The following is a 21,484-nucleotide window of genomic DNA, read 5'->3' on the forward strand; positions in this document are numbered from 1 at the left end:
ATGCAGTGACAGTAGACGACATGTCCGTAATCGTTGGCAGGTCCTTCAGTCCGGACCAGATGTCAGCATCAGCAGTCGCTCCAGACTGCCCTGCATCACCGCCAGCGGGTGGGCTCGGAATTCTGAGCCTTTTCCTCGCACCCCCAATTGCGGGAGACTGTGAAGGAGGAGCTGTTGACCGATCAAGTTCCGCTTGACTTGATAATTTTCTCACCAGCAGGTCTTTGAACCCCTGCAGACTTGTGTCTGCCGGAAAGAGAGATACAACGTAGGTTTTAAATCTAGGATCGAGCACGGTGGCCAAAATGTAGTGCTCTGATTTCAACAGATTGACCACCCGTGAATCCTGGTTAAGCGAATGAAGGGCTCCATCCACAAGTCCCACATGCCTAGCGGAATCGCTCTGTCTTAGCTCCTCCTTCAATGTCTCCAGCTTCTTCTGCAAAAGCCTGATGACGGGAATGACCTGACTCAGGCTGGCAGTGTCTGAACTGACTTCACGTGTGGCAAGTTCAAAAGGTTGCAGAACCTTGCACAACGTTGAAATCATTCTCCACTGCGCTTGAGACAGGTGCATTCCACCTCCTATATCGTGGTCAGATGTATAGGCTTGAATGGCCTTTTGCTGCTCCTCCATCCTCTGAAGCATATAGAGGGTTGAATTCCACCTCGTTTCCACTTCTTGCTTCAGATGATGGCAGGGCAGGTTCAGGCGTTTTTGGTGTTGCTCCAGTCTTCTGTACGTGGTGCCTGTACGCCGAAAGTGTCCCGCAATTCTTGTGGCCACCGACAGCATCTCTTGCACGCCCCTGTCGTTTTTTAAATAATTCTGCACCACCAAATTCAAGGTATGTGCAAAACATGGGACGTGCTGGAATTTGCCCAGATATAATGCACGCACAATATTGCTGGCGTTGTCCGATGCCACAAATCCACAGGAGAGTCCAATTGGGGTAAGCCATTCTGTGATGATCTTCCTCAGTTGCCGTAAGAGGTTTTCATCTGTGTGCGTATTCTGGAAAGCGGTGATACAAAGCGTAGCCTGCCTAGGAAAGAGTTGGCGTTTGCGAGATGCTGCTACTGGTGCCGCCGCTGCTGTTCTTGCGGCGGGAGTCAATACATCTACCCAGTGGGCTGTCACAGTCATATAGTCCTGAGTCTGCCCTGCTCCACTTGTCCACATGTCCGTGGTTAAGTGGACATTGGGTACAACTGCATTTTTTAGGACACTGGTGAGTCTTTTTCTGAGGTCTGTGTACATTTTCGGTATCGCCTGCCTAGAGAAATGGAACCTAGATAGTATTTGGTACCGGGGACACAGTACCTCAATCAAGTCTATAGTTGGCTCTGAAGTAATGATGGATACCGGAACCACGTTTCTCACTGCCCAGGATGCCAAGGCCTCAGTTATCCGCTTTGCAGCAGGATGACTGCTGTGATATTTCATCTTCCTCGCAAAGGACTGTTGGACAGTCAATTGCTTGGTGGAAGTAGTAAAAGTGGTCTTACGACTTCCCCTCTGGGATGACCATCGACTCCCAGCAGCAACAACAGCAGCGCCAGCAGCAGTAGGCGTTACACTCAAGGATGCATCGGAGGAATCCCAGGCAGGAGAGAACTCGTCAGAATTGCCAGTGACATGGCCTGCAGGACTATTGGCATTCCTGGGGAAGGAGGAAATTGACACTGAGGGAGTTGGTGGGGTGGTTTGCGTGAGCTTGGTTACAAGAGGAAGGGATTTACTGGTCAGTGGACTGCTTCCGCTGTCGCCCAAAGTTTTTGAACTTGTCACTGACTTATGATGAATGCGCTGCAGGTGACGTATAAGGGAGGATGTTCCGAGGTGGTTAACGTCCTTACCCCTACTTATTACAGCTTGACAAAGGCAACACACGGCTTGACACCTGTTGTCCGCATTTCTGTTGAAATACTTCCACACCGAAGAGCTGATTTTTTTGGTATTTTCACCAGGCATGTCAATGGCCATATTCCTCCCACGGACAACAGGTGTCTCGCCGGGTGCCTGACTTAAACAAACCACCTCACCATCAGAATCCTCCTTGTCAATTTCCTCCCCAGCGCCAGCAACACCCATATTCTCCTCATCCTGGTGTACTTCAACACTGACATCTTCAATCTGACTATCAGGAACTGGACTGCGGGTGCTCCTTCCAGCACTTGCAGGGGGCGTGCAAATGGTGGAAGGTGCATGCTCTTCACGTCCAGTGTTGGGAAGGTCAGGCATCGCAACCGACACAATTGGACTCTCCTTGTGGATTTGTGATTTTGAAGAACGCACAGTTCTTTGCTGTGCTTTTGCCAGCTTAAGTCTTTTCATTTTTCTAGCGAGAGGCTGAGTGCTTCCATCCTCATGTGAAGCTGAACCACTAGCCATGAAGATAGGCCAGGGCCTCAGCCGTTCCTTGCCACTCCGTGTGGTAAATGGCATATTGGCAAGTTTACGCTTCTCCTCCGACGATTTTTATTTAGATTTTTGAGTCATTTTTTTACTGATCTTTTGTGTTTTGGATTTTACATGCTCTGTACTATGACATTGGGCATCGGCCTTGGCAGACGACGTTGATGGAATTTCATCGTCTCGGCCATGACTAGTGGCAGCAGCTTCAGCACGAGGTGGAAGTGGATCTTGATCTTTCCCTATTTTTGGAACCTCAACATTTTTGTTCTCCATATTTTAATAGGCACAACTAAAAGGCACCTCAGGTAAACAATGGAGATGGATGGATACTAGTATACTTATGGATGACGAGTGACTGACGACACAGAGGTAGCTACAGCCGTGGACTACCGTACTGCGTCTGCTAGTATAGAGATGATAATTAATGATATAAAAAAAAATATATATATAACTACTGTAGGTATATATAATATAATGACGGACCTGGTGGACACTGTCAGCAGACTGCTAAACTACTAGTATGAAGAAGATAGAAAAAAACTTCCACCACAGGTAGGTAGGTATACAATTATGGACGAGCACTGACGACACAGAGATAGCCACAGCCGTGGCCTACCGTACTGCGTCTGCTAGTATAGAGATGATAATTAATGATATAAAAAAAAAAATATATAACTACTGTAGGTATATATAATATAATGACGGACCTGGTGGACACTGTCAGCAGACTGCTAAACTACTAGTATGAAGAAGATAGAAAAAAAAAACCACCACAGTTAGGTATACAATTATGGACGAGTGACGACACAGAGGTAGGTACAGCCGTGGACTACCGTACTGCGTCTGCTAATATAGATAATATACTAAATATATTACTACTGTAGGTATATAATATAATGACGGACCTGGTGGACACTGTCAGCAGACTCCTAAACTACTAGTATGAAGAAGATAGAAAAAAAAAACCCACCACAGGTAGGTATACAATTATGGACGAGCACTGACGACACAGAGGTAGGTACAGCCGTGGACTACCGTACTGCATCTGCTAGTATAGATAATATAATAAATATATTACTACTGTAGGTATATAATATAATGACGGACCTGGTGGACACTGTCAGCAGACTGCTAAACTGCTTGCATGAAGAAGATAAAAAAAAAACCCCACCACAGGTAGGTAGGTATACAATTATGGACGAGCACTGACGACACAGAGATAGCCACAGCCGTGGACTACCGTACTGCGTCTGCTAGTATAGATAATATAATAAATATATTACTACTGTAGGTATATAATATAATGATGGACCTGGTGGACACTGTCAGTAGACTCCTAAACTACTAGTATGAAGAAGATAGAAAAAAAAAAACCACCACAGGTAGGTAGGTATACAATTATGGACGAGCACTGACGACACAGAGATAGCCACAGCCGTGGACTACCGTACTGCGTCTGCTAATATAGAGATGATAAAGATGAAAAAAAAAATATAACACTACTGCAGGTAAATATTTATATAATATATGTATGACGGACCTGCTGGACACTGTCAGCAGAATGCATTTATAGAATAAAAAAAAAACACCACAGGAGTGTTTAACTTTTTCAGGCAGACAATATACTGGTGGTCACACTGGCAGCAAAAGTGTGCACTGTACTCCTGCTATAACTGCTCCCCAGTCTCCCCCACAATTAAGCTGTGTGAGCAGTGAGCACTCAGCACAGTCAGATATACATAGATGATATATCATGCAGCACACAGAGGCTGAGCACAGATATGGTATGTGTATCGTTTTTTTTCAGGCAGAGAACGGATTATAAATAATAAAACTGGTGGTCACTATCAGCAAAACTCTGCACTACTGAGTACTCCTGACAAGTTCAACTGCTCCCCAAATTAGTAGTAAATCAAATGTCACTCGTCTCTATCTTCTAATCTAAACGGAGAGGACGCCAGCCACGTCCTCTCCCTATCAATCTCAATGCACGTGTGAAAATGGCGGCGACGCGCGGCTCCTTATATAGAATCCAAGTCTCGTGAGAATCCTACAGCGGGATGATGACGTTCGGGCGCGCTCGGGTTAACCGAGCAAGGCGAGAGGATCCGAGTCTGCTCGGACCCGAGCAAAAAAGGGTGAAGTTCGGGCGGGTTCGGATTCCGAGGAACCGAACCCGCTCATCTCTTATGGCCACCCAGCATGACGCCTCCCTTCTTGACCATGCTGTAATTGCAGTCGCACTGCAGTTCAGCGTGATCATAAAAAATGGTGTAGCCTCCTGCTGGTGCAGACTGTATGTGCGCGCAGGAAGCCGCCACCATTTTTGTGATCACAGCGGCTGAATGTGATGTCATACAGCTGCTGTGACCACGCCCCCTGTGTCTCCTCCATTGCAGACCCCATTTTGAAGCCTTGCCCCCGCACCGCTCCATCCCTGACTTGGAAATGGAGTGTTGCTGACCCCCCTCTCCCCCCCTGCCCCGATTGACAGGCAGAGGCGATCGCATTCTCTGCGGGGTGCCGCAGAAAATGCAGGCACATGCGTATGCTCTTAGCAATTTTTGCAGTTGGATCACTTATTGTGATTGCAATCCAACCTGAATCAGGCCCTATTACCTATCACAATGCGCTGCGGGCAGTACAAAATTGGTTTAATATAGGAGAAAAACCCCCAGACCTGTGCTCCTTAACTGTACCTGGTGGCTAGTGGAGCGGCTGCCCAGTAATCAGTGTCCACGCCAGTGCGCACACGGTCCACCCCCTACGGCCACGCTCCCCTTCATCAGCGGCCTCGTGATCCGGAAGGGCGGTGTGTGTGTGACTGACCTTAGGAAGAAACCGGAGCCTCCGCTGCAGTGACCCAGCAACCAGGGCACGGGAGTATACAGCGCCGCTGGGAGTGATGAAGCTGCAGTAAAGATGTCTATTAGACCTAGCCTGCTGCAGCCCTTGTAGATTCTCATAAAACAAGTTCTTCTTTTCTTGTCAAAATGAATAGCTAAGAATTGGCTTCCTGAGGCAGGCCCCTGTTAAGTGGCCTGCTACTGAAGGCACCAACTACAAACTGAGCTCCCTGTTCATGGAAGCGGGGTTATAGAGGAGGATGCGCTGAGCATCTTGGGAACAGTCAAAAGCTTTGAGCCGGTTGGTGCCTCAGATCAAGATCCTACTCTACACCCCAATGTGAATCCTTGTGGAGTCCTGTGTACCCCACAGAAGAAATTAATGTGTCACACCCATTGGCAGCAACCTTAGAATAGTTGCTGATGGGCACAATTGAGAAAGGAAGGGGGGGGGGACATTTGAATCCAGCACATAGATGCAATTCAAATATGTAATTTGTACCTTCCTATTTTAAAATATAATGGATGAACTTCACCCTGTGAGAACAATCTTCATGATCAAGAGATCTCATATGCAAAATAAGTATGAGTTGGGATAGGGCTGGGGAGGGTGGCTGCTCGGGCAGCCCCTCCCCCATCAAGTTAAGGAGATTCAACTGAGGAAGCACAAGGGAACTCTCGTCTGGGGACAACAACTGCAGGGAGACCACATCTTTTCAGATGAACATGGGAGGGCGGAAGGCTGCCTAATACTGAAGCACCATCAAATATCAAACCATATGCAACAACTAGTACAAGCATTCCTGGGGGAAGGTCTGCAGCAGACGGATTTGCATACGGTGATGTCATCCAAGCAGTGGGCCAAAGTTGGCTGGAACCCTCATCTGCATATGAAAAGAGAAAAGGGGCATGCAGGGCATGGCGGCCTTTTGCGGTGCTTGGATGACCCCTAGTTCGCATTAAACACCCCCACCCTCCTTTGGTGTGGGGCTCATGTTGGCTATGCCCCAGCCCCTGAAGCATTCAAGCTAATTTCTTGCAGCAGCTGGGCACTGTAACAGCTCCAGAGCTGCTCTGTAAGGCAACTAAAAGGGTGTGGGCCCTGCAGCACTACCTGTAGTTCGCATTGTGCGTTGGAAGGCACAAAGTAAGCAGACGGGAGAAGTCAGGATAGTGCGCAAGGGCATAGAAGGGAGTGGCTCCAGAAAAGAGAAGTGGAAACAGACAGCAAACTAGGCTGGAGAGAGACCTGAGACAAAGAGATCTGAATTATACGAGAGCCGACCAGGGGAAACACAAATTATGCAATCAAGTTTCCCACATTTGGGGAAATCACAGGAGCAGCACACCCAGAGTGCAATGGGTGAGCCTTGCCCTGGGAGAAGCACCTTCATGATCATAGTATCTCACCTGGCAGGTAAGTAGGAGTTGGGCTAGAGCTGGGGAGGGTCACTGCTCGGGCACCCCCCTGTCAAGTGAAGGAGATCCAACTGAGGCAGCACAAGGGAACTCTCGAAAGAAGAACAAGGCTAGAGGAATATATGAGACAAAGAAATCTGACTTTTACCAGAGCTGACCAGAGGAAAACACAAACACAGTCCCCCACTACCACAAAAAATGCAGGCGAGTTTCCCACATTTGGGGAAATCACAGGGGTCAGCATACCCAGAATGCAATGAATGAACCTCACCCTGGGTGAACAATCTTCATGACCATGGTGTCTCCTATGCAAAATAAGTATGATTTGGGATAGGGCTGGGGAGGGCCGCTGCTCAGGCACATCTCTGTCAAGTAAAGGAGATTCAACTGAGGCAGCACAAGGGAACTCTCATCTGGGGACAACAACTGCAGGGAGAACACATATTTTCAGATGAACATGGGGTGGCAGAAGGCTGCCTAATACTGAAGCACCCCCAAACAACAAACCAAATGCAACAACTAGTGCAAGCATTCCTGGGGGATGGCCTGCAGCAGATGGATTTGAATATGGTGATGTCATCCAAGCAGTGGGTCAAAGTTGGCTTCAACCCTCGTCTGCATATGAAAAGAGAAAAGGAGCGTGCAGGGCATGGAGGCCTTTTGTGGTGCTTGGATGACCCCTAGTTCGCATAAAGCACCCCCACCCTCCTTCGGTGTGGGGCTCATGTTGGCCATTCCCCAGCCCCTGAAGCATTCAAGCTGATTTCTTGCTGCAGCTGGGCACTGTAACAGCTCCAGAGCTGCTCTGTAAAGCAAGTAAAAGGGTGTGGGCCCTGCAGCACTACCCGTAGTTTGCATTGTGCATTGGGAGGCACAAAGTAAGCAGACGGGAGGAGAAGTCAGGATAGTGCACAAGGGTATAGAAGGGAGGGGCTCAAGAAAAAAGAAGTGGAACCAGACAGCAAACTAGGCTGGAGAGAGACCTGAGACAAAGAGATCTGAATTACATGAGAGCTGACCAGGGAAAACTCAAATTATGCAGTCAAGTTTCCCACATTTGGGGAAATCGCAGGGGCAGCACACCCAGAGTGCAATGGGTGAGCCTTGCCCTGGGAGAAGCACCTTCATGATCATAGTATCTCACCTGGCAGGTAAGTAGGAGTTGGGCTAGAGCTGGGGAGGGTCGCTGCTCGGGCACCCCCCTGTCAAGTGAAGGAGATCCAACTGAGGCAGCACAAGGGAACTCTCGAAAGAAGAACAAGGCTAGAGGAAGATCTGAGACAAAGAAATCTGACTTTTACCAGAGCTGACCAGAGGAAAGCACAAACACAGTCCCCCACTACCACAAATAATGCAGTCGAGTTTCCCACATTTGGGGAAATCACAGGGGTCAGCATACCCAGAATGCAATGAATGAACCTCACCCTGGGAGAACAATCTTCATGACCATGGTATCTCCTATGCAAAATAAGTATGATTTGGGATAGGGCTGGGGAGGGCCGTTGCTCAGGCACATCTCTGTCAAGTAAGTTGCATTTGATTTGTTGTTTGGGGGTGCTTCAGTATTAGGCAGCCTTCTGCCCTACCATGTTCATCTGAAAATATGTGTTCTCCCTGCAGTTGTTGTCCCCAGATGAGAGTTCCCTTGTGCTGCCTCAGTTGAATCTCCTTTTGGAGAAGACCTCAATAAGATTGTAGCTGATCTGGCTACTGCTAAAACAGCTTGCCTACCTAGTATGACTCCTACCACGCAGAAGGCTAAAAGTACTTTTCTTGGCCCTTTCATCCTCCAGGTAAAGCGTACCCAAGGTCAGGCATACCCAAAGCAAGCTCATGTTTCCAGACCTGCCAAGCCCAGACTGAAGCAATCCTGGGCTGCCCATCAGCCTGCTTCCAAAACGGACAAGCCTGCCGCATGACGGTGCAGGCCTCCCTCTGGGGGATCCCAGGGTGGGGGGCCCGACTTCTAGGTTTGGCAAAGAAAGGTATAATTCTAAGCTAGAGAATTCTGTTTGGAGCTCACCTTGTACTTTGTGAAGAAATAATCAGCATTGTGGCTGAGCAGATACATGTAGTGTGTGGCTGCAAACTGCATGGATCTGCTGCGTTGTAATGCTGATTCTTTTTTTTTGCAAAGTACCAATAGCTTCATATAATGTTCACAATTTTTATGCAGGATCAAATAGCTCAATAGGTAGGGTGTTTGATTAGAATTCAACAGGTTATAGGTTTGAATCCTGGGTATGGTAGTTTGAGATGTGTTATTTAATAAAGTATGTTGTTCTGACTGCCGGCATCCTATCACCTGGGATATCATACTAAATAAATGGAGTTGATAAAAAAAATTTTTTTTTTTTTAACTAGGGACAATTTCCAGATACTTCTCTTTATAACTGAGATTGCCCCCTGGAACTTCACATCAGTTGACAACTATGCATGAGTGGGCAGTGCTTGCCCTGGATCTGTCCACCCATTTATGTGCCGCCATAAAATAAAGCATGACTAACAGTTATCCTGGGCGTACACTACACAATTATCTGTCAGGCTATCTATCCAGTCTGGATGGATGGAATGAAAATCTGGTAATGTACAGGAGCAAATGTCAATTAACCATTTGCTCCCAAACACTAGAAAAGTGGTCAAAAATGGTCATTACACAAATTGGTTAAACCCAAAATTTAACCAATTTGTTTAGGGGACCATTTTTGTCCATTTTTTAGTGTTTGAGAGTAAATCGTTGATGGTCATTTGCTCACATAGATAACCGGATTTCTATTCCAACCAGCCAGTGTTGGAGAGATAGTCTGCCAGATTACATAATGCATACCAGAGCCATAACTAGACTTTTTGGTGCCCTGTGACAGAGAATTATATGCCCTCCCCCCCCATTTTTGCAATATGGACAAAAGGCGCATGCCTTGTGGGGAAGGGGCATAACAAGATTGGTCTCAGAGAAAGCACATGAGATATGAAGATATATCTAGTATACTTGACACTCAATGGTTTGTGGTATTGCAGGGGTGCCCTCCTTAAATGCATATACAGTCACACATGGCATGTTTGTGTAAATGGCATATCAGCAGTCAGCACTAACTGGTGACATGCCATTTGTACAAGTAAGCCATGTGTGACTAATATATAAACATACTTTATTAAATAACACCTCAAACTATCATACCCAGGATTCAAACCTATAACCTGTTAAATTCTAATCAAACACCCTACCCATTGAGCTACTTGATCCTGCATCTATTCTAACCTCCAATAACAGATTCAGTTGCATTTTCCAGCGTGTTTTGTTTGCGCCTTTGCAAATGTCTTACATCGACAAACTAATTTAGTACTATTTTGCAAATAGGGTTACATTGTCGCAACATTGTGTTCCCTAATTGCTTGATTTTTTAAATGCAAAAATTGATAAAGACACCTGATAATTGCTCTGTGGAGTCTTTTTTTGTGTCTACTTCTTATCTACATTTAATTCCCTACCTATAATCAAGGCATTTTTAAATGCTGGGTGCTGCCAGGACGTGAGGCCTACCTAGTCTTTAGATCTGAATTTGAATGTACTTGTGAACTAACTTAATTTCCTACTTCTAAATTCATTCCTAAATTCACTACTTACATTAATCCTGTAGTTGGGCATTTTGAGCCTTCAATTGTGGGCATTGTTTTGTGTCCAGACCAGCAGCTGGTGGTGTGCATTTGCTGGAAAGGCATCGAAGACCTCCGATATGCTGCATCTCCTGATGTGTGTCTGCCTCAAGTGGCTGTCAGCATATGCATGCTAGACACCCCATTCCAAGCTGATTGTGACATCACGGAACATGCATCATAGAACAGGCATGCTAGAACATGGGTCTTCAACCTGCGACCCTCCAGCTGCTGTGGAACTACATATCCCAGCATGCCCTGCCTCAGTTTTAGCATACCTTAATAGCAAAACTGTGGCAGGGCATGCTGGGATGTGTAGTTTCACAGCAGCTGGAGGGCCACAGGATGAAGACCCATGTGCTAGAACCAAACCGCAGGTACATTGAATGCTAGCAAGCTGAATGTTTAAATCCTTTTTGTTCCGCAGCATTCCAATGCGGAAGATTCCATGGAACCAGAGATTATTCCATTGAGAAGGACATGCTGCCTGGATGACTGCACTGTGCAAATTAAATCACGGAGCCAGTTGGCTTGTGGGTGGCTCTGGTGACTGGGTGGTTGGGTGGGCGGTGTGTCGGAGGTGGAGCACATGCAAATGAATGTGTATCATCCAGCTAGTGAGAGAGAAAACTCATGCAGGAGTGTGCCTGTTTGTCAGTGAGTTATGCACCTTGCCAGACGTCAAATCTACATGGAGCAACTGGAGGGGACAAGAGCAGGTTTGGAAAATATAGACAGAAGAGCATATATGCTGGCGCATTCTCCATGATTGTGTCAGCTTATGTTTTGGTGCACTGCACTTTCCTCCACTAAGTTTTAGCCATTTTGTTTAAACGCAAGTGTAGTTGCTTCTCGCTCTTTTGGCTGTGATATTGTATTGTGGTTGAAGAGTCTGCTGGAGGGATTGTTTTCTTCATTGGCGAGAGACTGAAGATATTCCAGGATGGAAGGCTTGGGAACACTATCCGTTTTTCAGTTGTGGAAGAGTTGAAAGACCGGATTGGACTACATTCTATAGTAAAGGGTATCTTTGTATTTATTAATCCTCCCTTTATATGTGTCTGTCTTTCAATAAAGCTTTGGGCTTGTGATTCCGTCACCCTCTTACACTCCACACCCATAGCCTTATTAACTATTGTATTGTTTAAATGTATAGTGCAGTTCATGATTTATAGTGTAGGCTGACCTGTACTGTAGTTCTTGAACTGTACTATACCGACAGCATTTGTATTGTGATTTGGCTGTGCTGCAACACAGTACTTATGTGTGTAATGTTTATATATGTTTTTTTGCTTCTTTATGTCAATAAAGACTGCTTTTTCAATCCAATATCTGAAAACAATCAATGTTTATCTTTGATGGCAATAGAAGTGGTATGATATTTGCTGCTTTTGAAAGGCAATATCTGATATGTCCCCTATCTGGGAACCATATATTAAATGGCTTTTCAGAAAAGGGAGATGGGAGAAGAGCTTTCAGTACTTGTAGGACCGATGCACATTTCCTATTCTAGCCTCCAAAAACAGATTCAGTTGCATTTTCCAGCGTGTTTTGGATGCGCCTTTGCAAATGTCTTACATCGACAAACTTATTTAGTACTATTTTGCAAATAGGGTTACATTGTTGCAACATTGTGTTCCCTAATTGCTTGATTTTTTAAATGCAACAATTGATAAAAACACCTGATAACTGCTCTGCGGAGTCTTATTTTGTGTCTACTTCTTATCTACATTTAATTCCGTACCTCTAATCAAGGCATTTTTAAATGCTGGCGGCTGCCAGGACGTGAGGCCTACCTAGACTTTAGATCTGAATTTGAATGTACTTGTGAACTAACTTAATTTCCTACTTCTAAATTCATTCCTAAATTCACTACTTACATGAATCCTGTAGTTGGGCATTTTGGGACTTCGATTGTGGGCATTGTTTTGTGTCCAGACCAGCAGCAGGTGGTGTGCATTTGCTGGAAAGGCATCGAAGACCTCCGATATGCTGCATCTCCTGATGTGTGTCTCCCTCAAGTGGCTGTCAGCAAATGCCAGCTAGACACCCCATTCCAAGCTGATTGTGACATCACGGAACATGCATCATAGAACAGGCATGCTAAAACATGGGTCTTCAACCTGCGACCCTCCAGCTGCTGTAGAATTACACATCCCAGCATGCCCTGCCTCAGTTTTAGCATACCTTATAGCAAAACTGTGGCAGGGCGTGCTGGGATGTGTAGTTTCACAGCAGCTGGAGGGCCACAGGATGAAGACCCATGTGCTAGAGCCAAGCCGCAGGTACATTGAATGCTAGCAAGCTGAATATTTAAATCCTTTTTGTTCCGCAGCATTCCAATGCGGAAGATTCCATGGAACCAGAGATCCTTCCATTGAGAAGGACATGCTGCCTGGATGACTACACTGTGCAAATTAAATCACGGAGCCAGTTGGTTTGTGGGTGGCTCTGGTGACTGGGTGGTTGGGTGGGTGGTGTGTCGGAGGTGGAGCACATGCAAATGATTGTGTATCATCCAGCTAGTGAGAGTGAAAACTCATGCAGGAGTGTGCCTGCTTGTCAGTGGGTTATGCACCTTGCCAGACGTTAAATCTACATAGAGCAGCTGGAGGGGACAAGAGCATGTTTGCAAAATATAGATAGAAGAGCATATATGCTGGCGCATTCTCCATGATTGTGTCAGCTTATGTTTTGGTGCACTGCACTTTCCTCCACTAAGTTTTAGCCATTTTTGTTAAGCTCAAGTGTAGTTGCTTCTCGGCCTTTTGGCTGTGATCTTGTATTGTGGTTGAAGGGTCTGCTGGAGGGAGGGATTGCTTTCTTCATTGGCGAAAGACCAAAGATATTCCAGGATGGAAGGCTTGGGAACACTATCCGTTTCTCAATTGTGGAAGAGTTGAAAGACCGGATTGGACTACATTCTATAGTAAAGGATGTCTTTCTATTTATTAATCCTCCCTTTATATGTGTCAGTCTTTCAATAAAGCTTCGGGCTTGTGATTCCCTCACCCTCTTACACTCCACACCCATAGCCTTATTAACTGTTGTATTATTGTACAGTTTAAATGTATAGTGCAGTTCATGATTTATAGTGTAGGCTGGCCTGTGCTGTAGTTCTTGAACTGTACTATACCATCAGCATTTCTATTGTGTTTTGGCTGTGCCGCAACGCGGTACTTATGTGTGTAATGTTTATGTATGTTTTTTTGCTTCTTTATGTGCATCGGTCCTACAAGTACTGAAAGCTCTTCTCCCATCTCCCTTTTCTGAAAAGCCATTTAATATATGGTTCCCAGATAGGGGACATATCAGATATTGGATTTCAAAAGCATCAAATATCATACCACTTTTATTGCCATCAAAGATAAACATTGATTGTTTTCAGATATTGGCTTGAAAAAGCAGTCTTTATTGACATAAAAAAAAACATACATAAACATTGCACACATAAATACAGTGTTGCAGCACAGCCAAAACACAATACAAATGCTGACGGTATAGTACAGTTCAAGAACTACAGCACAGGCCAGTCTACACTATAAATCATGAACTGCACTATACATTTAAACTATACAATAATACAACAGTTAATAAGGCTATGGGTGTGGAGTGTAAGAGGGTGAGGGATTCACAAAACCGAAGCTTTATTGTAACACAGACACATATAAGGGGAGGGTCAATAAATAGAAAGATATCCTTTACTATAGAATGTAGTCCAATCCGACCTCTGTGCTCTTCCACAACTGAAAAACAGATAGTGTTCCCAAGCCTTCCATCCTGGAATATCTTTGGTTTTTCGCCAATGAAGAAAACAATCCCTCCCTCCAGCAGACCCTTCAACCACGATACAAGATCACAGCCAAAAGGCCGAGAAGCAACTACACTTGAGCTTAACAAAAATGGCTAAAACTTAGTGGAGGAAAGTGCAGTGCACCAAAACATAAGCTGACACAATCATGGAGAATGCGCCAGCATATATGCTCTTCTATCTATATTTTGCAAACCTGCTCTTGTCCCCTCCAGCTGCTCTATGTAGATTTAACGTCTGGCAAGGTGCATAACCCACTGACAAGCAGGCACACTCCTGCATGAGTTTTCTCTCTCACTAGCTGGATGATACACAATCATTTGCATGCGCTCCACTTCCGACACACCACCCACCCAACCACCCAGTCACCAGAGCCACCCACAAGCCAACTGGCTCCGTGATTTAATTTGCACAGTGTAGTCATCCAGGCAGCATGTCCTTCTCAATGGAAGGATCTCTGGTTCCATGGAATCTTCCGCATTGGAATGCTGCGGAACAAAAAGGATTTAAATATTCAGCTTGCTAGCATTCAATGTACCTGCGGCTTGGCTCTAGCACATGGGTCTTCATCCTGTGGCCCTCCAGCTGCTGTGAAACTACACATCCCAGCATGCCCTGCCACAGTTTTGCTATTAAGGTATGCTAAAACTGAGGCAGGGCATGCTGGGATGTGTAGTTCCACAGCAGCTGGAGGGTCGCAGGTTGAAGACCAATGTTTTAGCATGCCTGTTCTATGATGCATGTTCCATGATGTCACAATCAGCTTGGAATGGGGTGTCTAGCAGGCATTTGCTGACAGCCACTTGAGGGAGACACACATCAGGAGATGCAGCATATCGGAGGTCTTCGATGCCTTTCCAGCAAATGCACACCACCTGCTGCTGGTCTGGACACAAAACAATGCCCACAATCGAAGTCCCAAAATGCCCAACTACAGGATTCATGTAAGTAGTGAATTTAGGAATGAATTTAGAAGTAGGAAATTAAGTTAGTTCACAAGTACATTCAAATTCAGATCTAAAGACTAAACACAAAACACAAAATAAGACTCCACAGAGCAATTATCAGGTGTCTTTATCAATTGTTGCATTTAAAAAATCAAGCAATTAGGGAACACAATGTTGCGACAATGTAACCCTATTTGCAAAATAGTACTAAATAAGTTTGTCGATGTAAGACATTTGCAAAGGCGCAAACAAAACACGCTGGAAAATGCAACTGAATCTGTTTTTGGAGGTTAGAAAAGATGCAGGATCAAGTAGCTCCATGGGTAGGGTGTTTGATTAGAATTCAACAGGTTATAGGTTTGAATCCTGGGTATGATAGTTTGAGATGTTATTTAATAAAGCATGTTTATATATTAGTCACACATTGCTTACTTGTACAAATGGCATGTCACCAGTTAGTGCTGACTGCTGATATGCCATTTGCACTAAAACAAATTAAAATGGTAAAAGTTATTGTACTTTAAGTAAAAATAAAAGCTAAAATATCAATCCCAGTTTTGGATTACTTTAATGAACAAAAAAAAAATGCATATAGCAAAGGATAGTTTCAATCTGCCTACCTCTGGGTTATGGACCCAGCATGCTTCCATTACAGTACTCTGCTGCACATGTAAGTGCAAGAGATCCTGAAGCACTCACTCATCATGGGAAAGTACCAATGTGTTTCTTCATTGGTTGATGGAAGAAACATCTTACAAAAACTCTCCACATTATTGACTTTTTAAAATGTTTCTAGGAATCGTTCTAGATGAATGCTTATTAGCCTTTGTCAGTATGGACTTTTACAAAGTGTTGCTGTGGCGCAATCAGTTACTGTGTAAGGCTATTAACCAAAAGGTTGGTGGTTCAATCCCACCCAGGGACGTAATTGACCTTGTTATCAGATTTTGGTGATCTTTATGTAGACAAGTCAAAATTTCAAACCCCCTCTTATGGTGTAGGGTACCTGGCCTTCTCTGATGTAATCAGAGTTAGATTTGATTCAGTGATTTTATAACAACAGCTAGGAAGCACAATTTAGCAGTGGGTTGCAGAGAAAAAGAAATATGCTGGCAAAAAAATCCAATTGAGTGATTAAACTGCTCTTCATTTTCTGGCTTTATTTTTATGCTAACAAATTTGTTCTCTGAAAAGTGTCCACAAAGCCAAGTTTCTGATTAACACCTTTGTAGGGATGGTTTTTAACCTATTACTAAATTAAACTTGCTTCATTGGAAAGGCAGCAAGATGCATCCTCATTTCAATATCTACTGAAATAATACAGGTTGACACCAGGAAACATTAACGCCACTGCATCCTTTGTGCTTTCTCATGTGGAAGTCTGTTTAATGTGAAAACAAGGTGATATCTAATTAGCACACAGGTAAGGAATTAAGAAAATCTTTATTTAATGGTAAGATGTTTCTCACAAAATCGTTGCCCCAATGCATCATTGAAATTCAAGCTGGAAAGATGATTTTAATATATCACTTGTACATTTTGTATTGCTCTTCTGGTGACAATGTAGTTTGTTTTTGTCAATTACCATTTTAATAATCGGGTAAAGAAAATTAAGTGGATTTTTGAAAGAAAACAATACTGTCAATATACTATTAAAACAAATTAAAATGGTAAAAGTTATTGTACTTTAAGTAAAAATAAAAGAGCAAAAATATCAATCCCAGTTTTGGATTACTTTAATTAACAAAAAAAAAATGCATATAGCAGAGGATAGTTTCAATCTGCCTACCTCTGGGTTAAGGGGCCCAGCATGCTTCCATTGCAGTACTCTGCTGCACATGTAAGTGCAAGAGATCCTGAAGCACTCACTCATCATGGGAAAGTACCAATGCGTTTCTTCATTGGTTGATGGAAGAAACATCTTACAAAAACTCTCCAGATTATTGACTTTTTAAAGTTTTCTAGGAAACGTTCTAGATGAATGCTTATTAGCCTTTGTCAGTATGTACTTTTGCAAAGTGTCTCGGTGGTGCAATCGGTTAGTGTGTTTGGTTATTAACCAAAGGGTTGGTGGTTCAATCCCACCCAGGGATGTTATTGACCATGTCATCAGATTTTGGTGATCTTTAAGTAGACAAGTCAAAATTTCAAACCCCCTCTTATGGTGTAGGGTACCTGGCCTACTCTGATGTAATCAGAGTTAGATTTGATTAAGTGATTTTATAAAAGAACAGCTAGGAAGCACAACTTAGCAGTGGGTTGCAGAGAAAAAGAAATACGCTTGCAGAAAAATCCAATTGAGTGATTAAACAGCTCTTCATTTTCTGGCTTTATTTTTATGCTAACTAATTTGTTCTCTGAAAAGTGTCCACAAAGCCAAGTATCTGATTAACACCTTTGTAGGGATGGTTTTTCACCTATTACTAAATTTAAACTTGCTTCATTGGAAAGGCAGCAAGTGATGTCATCCAAGCAGTGGGTCAAAGTTGGCTTCAACCCTCGTCTGCTTATGAAAAGAGAAAAGGGATATGCAGGGCATGGCGGCCTTTTGCGACGCTTGGATGACCCCTAGTTCGCATTAAACACCCCCACCCTCCTTCGGTGTGGGGCTCATGTTGGCCATGCCCCAGCCCCTGAAGCATTCAAGCTGATTTCTTGCAGCAGCTAGGTACTGTAACAGCTCCAGAGCTGCTCTGTAAGGCAAGTAAAAGGGTGTGGGCCCTGCAGCACTACCTGTAGTTTGCATTGTGCATTGGAAGGCACAAAGTAAGCAGACGGGAGGAGAAGTCAGGATAGTGCACAAGGTTATAGAAGGGAGGGGCTCAAGAAAAGAGAAGTGGAAACAGACAGCATACTAGGCTGGAGAGAGACCTGAGACAAAGAGATCTGAATTATACGAGAGCCGTCCAGGGGAAACACAAATTATGCAGTCAAGTTTCCCACATTTGGGGAAATCGCAAGGGGCAGCACACCCAGAGTGCAATGGGTGAGCCTTGCCCTGGGAGAAGCACCTTCATGATCATAGTATCTCACCTGGCAGGTTAGTAGGAGTTGGGCTAGAGCTGGGGAGGGTCGCTGCTCGGGCACTACCTTTCAAGTGAAGGAGATCCAACTGAGGCAGCACAAGGGAACTCTCAAAAGAAGAACAAGGCTAGAGGAAGATCTGAGACAAAGAAATCTGACTTTACCAGAGCTGACCAGAGGAAAGCACGAACACAGTCCACCACTACCACAAATAATGCAGTCGAGTTTCCCACATTTGGGGAAATCACAGGGGTCAGCATACCCAGAATGCAATGAATGAACCTCACCCTGGGAAAACAATCTTCATGACAATAGTATCTCCTATGCAAAATAAGTATGATTTGGGATAGGGCTGGGGAGGGCCGCTGCTCAGGCACATCTCTGTCAAGTAAAGGAGATTCAACTGAGGCAGCACAAGGGAACTCTCATCTGGGGACAACAACTGCAGGGAGAACACATATTTTCAGATGAACATGGGGTGGCAGAAGGCTGCCTAATACTGAAGCACCGCCAAACAACAAACCAAATGCAACAACTAGTGCAAGCATTCCTGGGGGATGGCCTGCAGCAGATGGATTTGAATATGGTGATGTCATCCAAGCAGTGGGTCAAAGTTGGCTTCAACCCTCGTCTGCATATGAAAAGAGAAAAGGAGCGTGCAGGGCATGGAGGCCTTTTGTGGTGCTTGGATGACCCCTAGTTCGCATTAAGCACCCCCACCCTCCTTCGGTGTGGGGCTCATGTTGGCCATTCCCCAGCCCCTGAAGCATTCAAGCTGATTTCTTGCAGCAGCTGGGCACTGTAACAGCTCCAGAGCTGCTCTGTAAAGCAAGTAAAAGGGTGTGGGCCCTGCAGCACTACCCGTAGTTTGCATTGTGCATTGGGAGGCACAAAGTAAGCAGACGGGAGGAGAAGTCAGGATAGTGCACAAGGGTATAGAAGGGAGGGGCTCAAGAAAAAAGAAGTGGAACCAGACAGCAAACTAGGCTGGAGAGAGACCTGAGACAAAGAGATCTGAATTACATGAGAGCCGACCAGGGAAAACTCAAATTATGCAGTCAAGTTTCCCACATTTGGGGAAATCGCAGGGGCAGCACACCCAGAGTGCAATGGGTGAGCCTTGCCCTGGGAGAAGCAACTTCATGATCATAGTATCTCACCTGGCAGGTAAGTAGGAGTTGGGCTAGAGCTGGGGAGGGTCGCTGCTCGGGCACCCCCCTGTCAAGTGAAGGAGATCCAACTGAGGCAGCACAAGGGAACTCTCGAAAGAAGAACAAGGCTAGAGGAAGATCTGAGACAAAGAAATCTGAATTTTACCAGAGCTGACCAGAGGAAAGCACAAACACAGTCCCCCACTACCACAAATAATGCAGTCGAGTTTCCCACATTTGGGGAAATCACAGGGGTCAGCATACCCAGAATGCAATGAATGAACCTAACCCTGGGAGAACAATCTTCATGACCATGGTATCTCCTATGCAAAATAAGTATGATTTGGGATAGGGCTGGGGAGGGCCGTTGCTCAGGCACATCTCTGTCAAGTAAGTTGCATTTGATTTGTTGTTTGGGGGTGCTTCAGTATTAGGCAGCCTTCTGCCCTACCATGTTCATCTGAAAATATGTGTTCTCCCTGCAGTTGTTGTCCCCAGATGAGAGTTCCCTTGTGCTGCCTCAGTTGAATCTCCTTTTGGAGAAGACCTCAATAAGATTGTAGCTGATCTGGCTACTGCTAAAACAGCTTGCCTACCTAGTATGACTCCTACCACGCAGAAGGCTAAAAGTACTTTTCTTGGCCCTTTCATCCTCCAGGTAAAGCGTACCCAAGGTCAGGCATACCCAAAGCAAGCTCATGTTTCCAGACCTGCCAAGCCCAGACTGAAGCAATCCTGGGCTGCCCATCAGCCTGCTTCCAAAACGGACAAGCCTGCCGCATGACGGTGCAGGCCTCCCTCTGGGGGATCCCAGGGTGGGGGGCCCGACTTCTAGGTTTGGCAAAGAAAGGTATAATTCTAAGCTAGAGAATTCTGTTTGGAGCTCACCTTGTACTTTGTGAAGAAATAATCAGCATTGTGGCTGAGCAGATACATGTAGTGTGTGGCTGCAAACTGCATGGATCTGCTGCGTTGTAATGCTGATTCTTTTTTTTTGCAAAGTACCAATAGCTTCATATAATGTTCACAATTTTTATGCAGGATCAAATAGCTCAATAGGTAGGGTGTTTGATTAGAATTCAACAGGTTATAGGTTTGAATCCTGGGTATGGTAGTTTGAGATGTGTTATTTAATAAAGTATGTTGTTCTGACTGCCGGCATCCTATCACCTGGGATATCATACTAAATAAATGGAGTTGATCAAATTTTTTTTTTTTAACTAGGGACAATTTCCAGATACTTCTCTTTATAACTGAGATTGCCCCCTGGAACTTCACATCAGTTGACAACTATGCATGAGTGGGCAGTGCTTGCCCTGGATCTGTCCACCCATTTATGTGCCGCCATAAAATAAAGCATGACTAACAGTTATCCTGGGCGTACACTACACAATTATCTGTCAGGCTATCTATCCAGTCTGGATGGATGGAATGAAAATCTGGTAATGTATAGGAGCAAATGTCAATTAACCATTTGCTCCCAAACACTAGAAAAGTGGTCAAAAATGGTCATTACACAAATTGGTTAAACCCAAAATTTAACCAATTTGTTTAGGGGACCATTTTTGTCCATTTTTTAGTGTTTGAGAGTAAATCGTTGATGGTCATTTGCTCACATAGATAACCGGATTTCTATTCCAACCAGCCAGTGTTGGAGAGATGGTCTGCCAGATTACATAATGCATACCAGAGCCATAACTAGACTTTTTGGTGCCCTGTGACAGAGAATTATATGCCCTCCCCCCCATTTTTGCAATATGGACAAAAGGCGCATGCCTTGTGGGGAAGGGGCATAACAAGATTGGTCTCAGAGAAAGCACATGAGATATGAAGATATATCTAGTATACTTGACACTCAATGGTTTGTGGTTTTGCAGGGGTGCCCTCCTTAAATGCATATACAGTCACACATGGCATGTTTGTGTAAATGGCATATCAGCAGTCAGCACTAACTGGTGACATGCCATTTGTACAAGTAAGCCATGTGTGACTAATATATAAACATACTTTATTAAATAACACCTCAAACTATCATACCCAGGATTCAAACCTATAACCTGTTAAATTCTAATCAAACACCCTACCCATTGAGCTACTTGATCCTGCATCTATTCTAACCTCCAAAAACAGATTCAGTTGCATTTTCCAGCGTGTTTTGTTTGCGCCTTTGCAAATGTCTTACATCGACAAACTTATTTAGTACTATTTTGCAA

The 21,484-nt window shown here is 44.6% G+C and overlaps 8 non-coding genes across 8 annotated transcripts; all 8 read right to left on the bottom strand.

Annotated features, from left to right (window-relative positions):
* Positions 1-6,527: 6,527 nt before the first annotated feature.
* On the bottom strand, positions 6,528-6,690 carry LOC135019016 (U1 spliceosomal RNA). The gene has a single exon (XR_010216631.1). It is a non-coding gene; the product is annotated as a U1 spliceosomal RNA (small nuclear RNA).
* Positions 6,691-6,842: 152 nt separating this feature from the next.
* On the bottom strand, positions 6,843-7,006 carry LOC135018853 (U1 spliceosomal RNA). Its single transcript, XR_010216485.1, has one exon. It is a non-coding gene; the product is annotated as a U1 spliceosomal RNA (small nuclear RNA).
* A 674-nt stretch (positions 7,007-7,680) lies between these two features.
* On the bottom strand, positions 7,681-7,843 carry LOC135018930 (U1 spliceosomal RNA). The gene has a single exon (XR_010216557.1). It is a non-coding gene; the product is annotated as a U1 spliceosomal RNA (small nuclear RNA).
* A 152-nt stretch (positions 7,844-7,995) lies between these two features.
* LOC135018856 (U1 spliceosomal RNA) lies at positions 7,996-8,159 on the bottom strand. Its single transcript, XR_010216488.1, has one exon. It is a non-coding gene; the product is annotated as a U1 spliceosomal RNA (small nuclear RNA).
* Positions 8,160-17,980: 9,821 nt separating this feature from the next.
* Positions 17,981-18,144, bottom strand: LOC135018895 (U1 spliceosomal RNA). Its single transcript, XR_010216524.1, has one exon. It is a non-coding gene; the product is annotated as a U1 spliceosomal RNA (small nuclear RNA).
* A 150-nt stretch (positions 18,145-18,294) lies between these two features.
* Positions 18,295-18,458, bottom strand: LOC135018797 (U1 spliceosomal RNA). Its single transcript, XR_010216431.1, has one exon. It is a non-coding gene; the product is annotated as a U1 spliceosomal RNA (small nuclear RNA).
* Positions 18,459-19,132: 674 nt separating this feature from the next.
* Positions 19,133-19,295, bottom strand: LOC135019001 (U1 spliceosomal RNA). Its single transcript, XR_010216620.1, has one exon. It is a non-coding gene; the product is annotated as a U1 spliceosomal RNA (small nuclear RNA).
* Positions 19,296-19,447: 152 nt separating this feature from the next.
* LOC135018769 (U1 spliceosomal RNA) lies at positions 19,448-19,611 on the bottom strand. Its single transcript, XR_010216403.1, has one exon. It is a non-coding gene; the product is annotated as a U1 spliceosomal RNA (small nuclear RNA).
* Positions 19,612-21,484: the final 1,873 nt, after the last annotated feature.

The sequence above is a fragment of the Pseudophryne corroboree genome, unplaced genomic scaffold (assembly GCF_028390025.1).
Source record: "Pseudophryne corroboree isolate aPseCor3 unplaced genomic scaffold, aPseCor3.hap2 scaffold_330, whole genome shotgun sequence".
NCBI lineage: Eukaryota > Metazoa > Chordata > Amphibia > Anura > Myobatrachidae > Pseudophryne > Pseudophryne corroboree.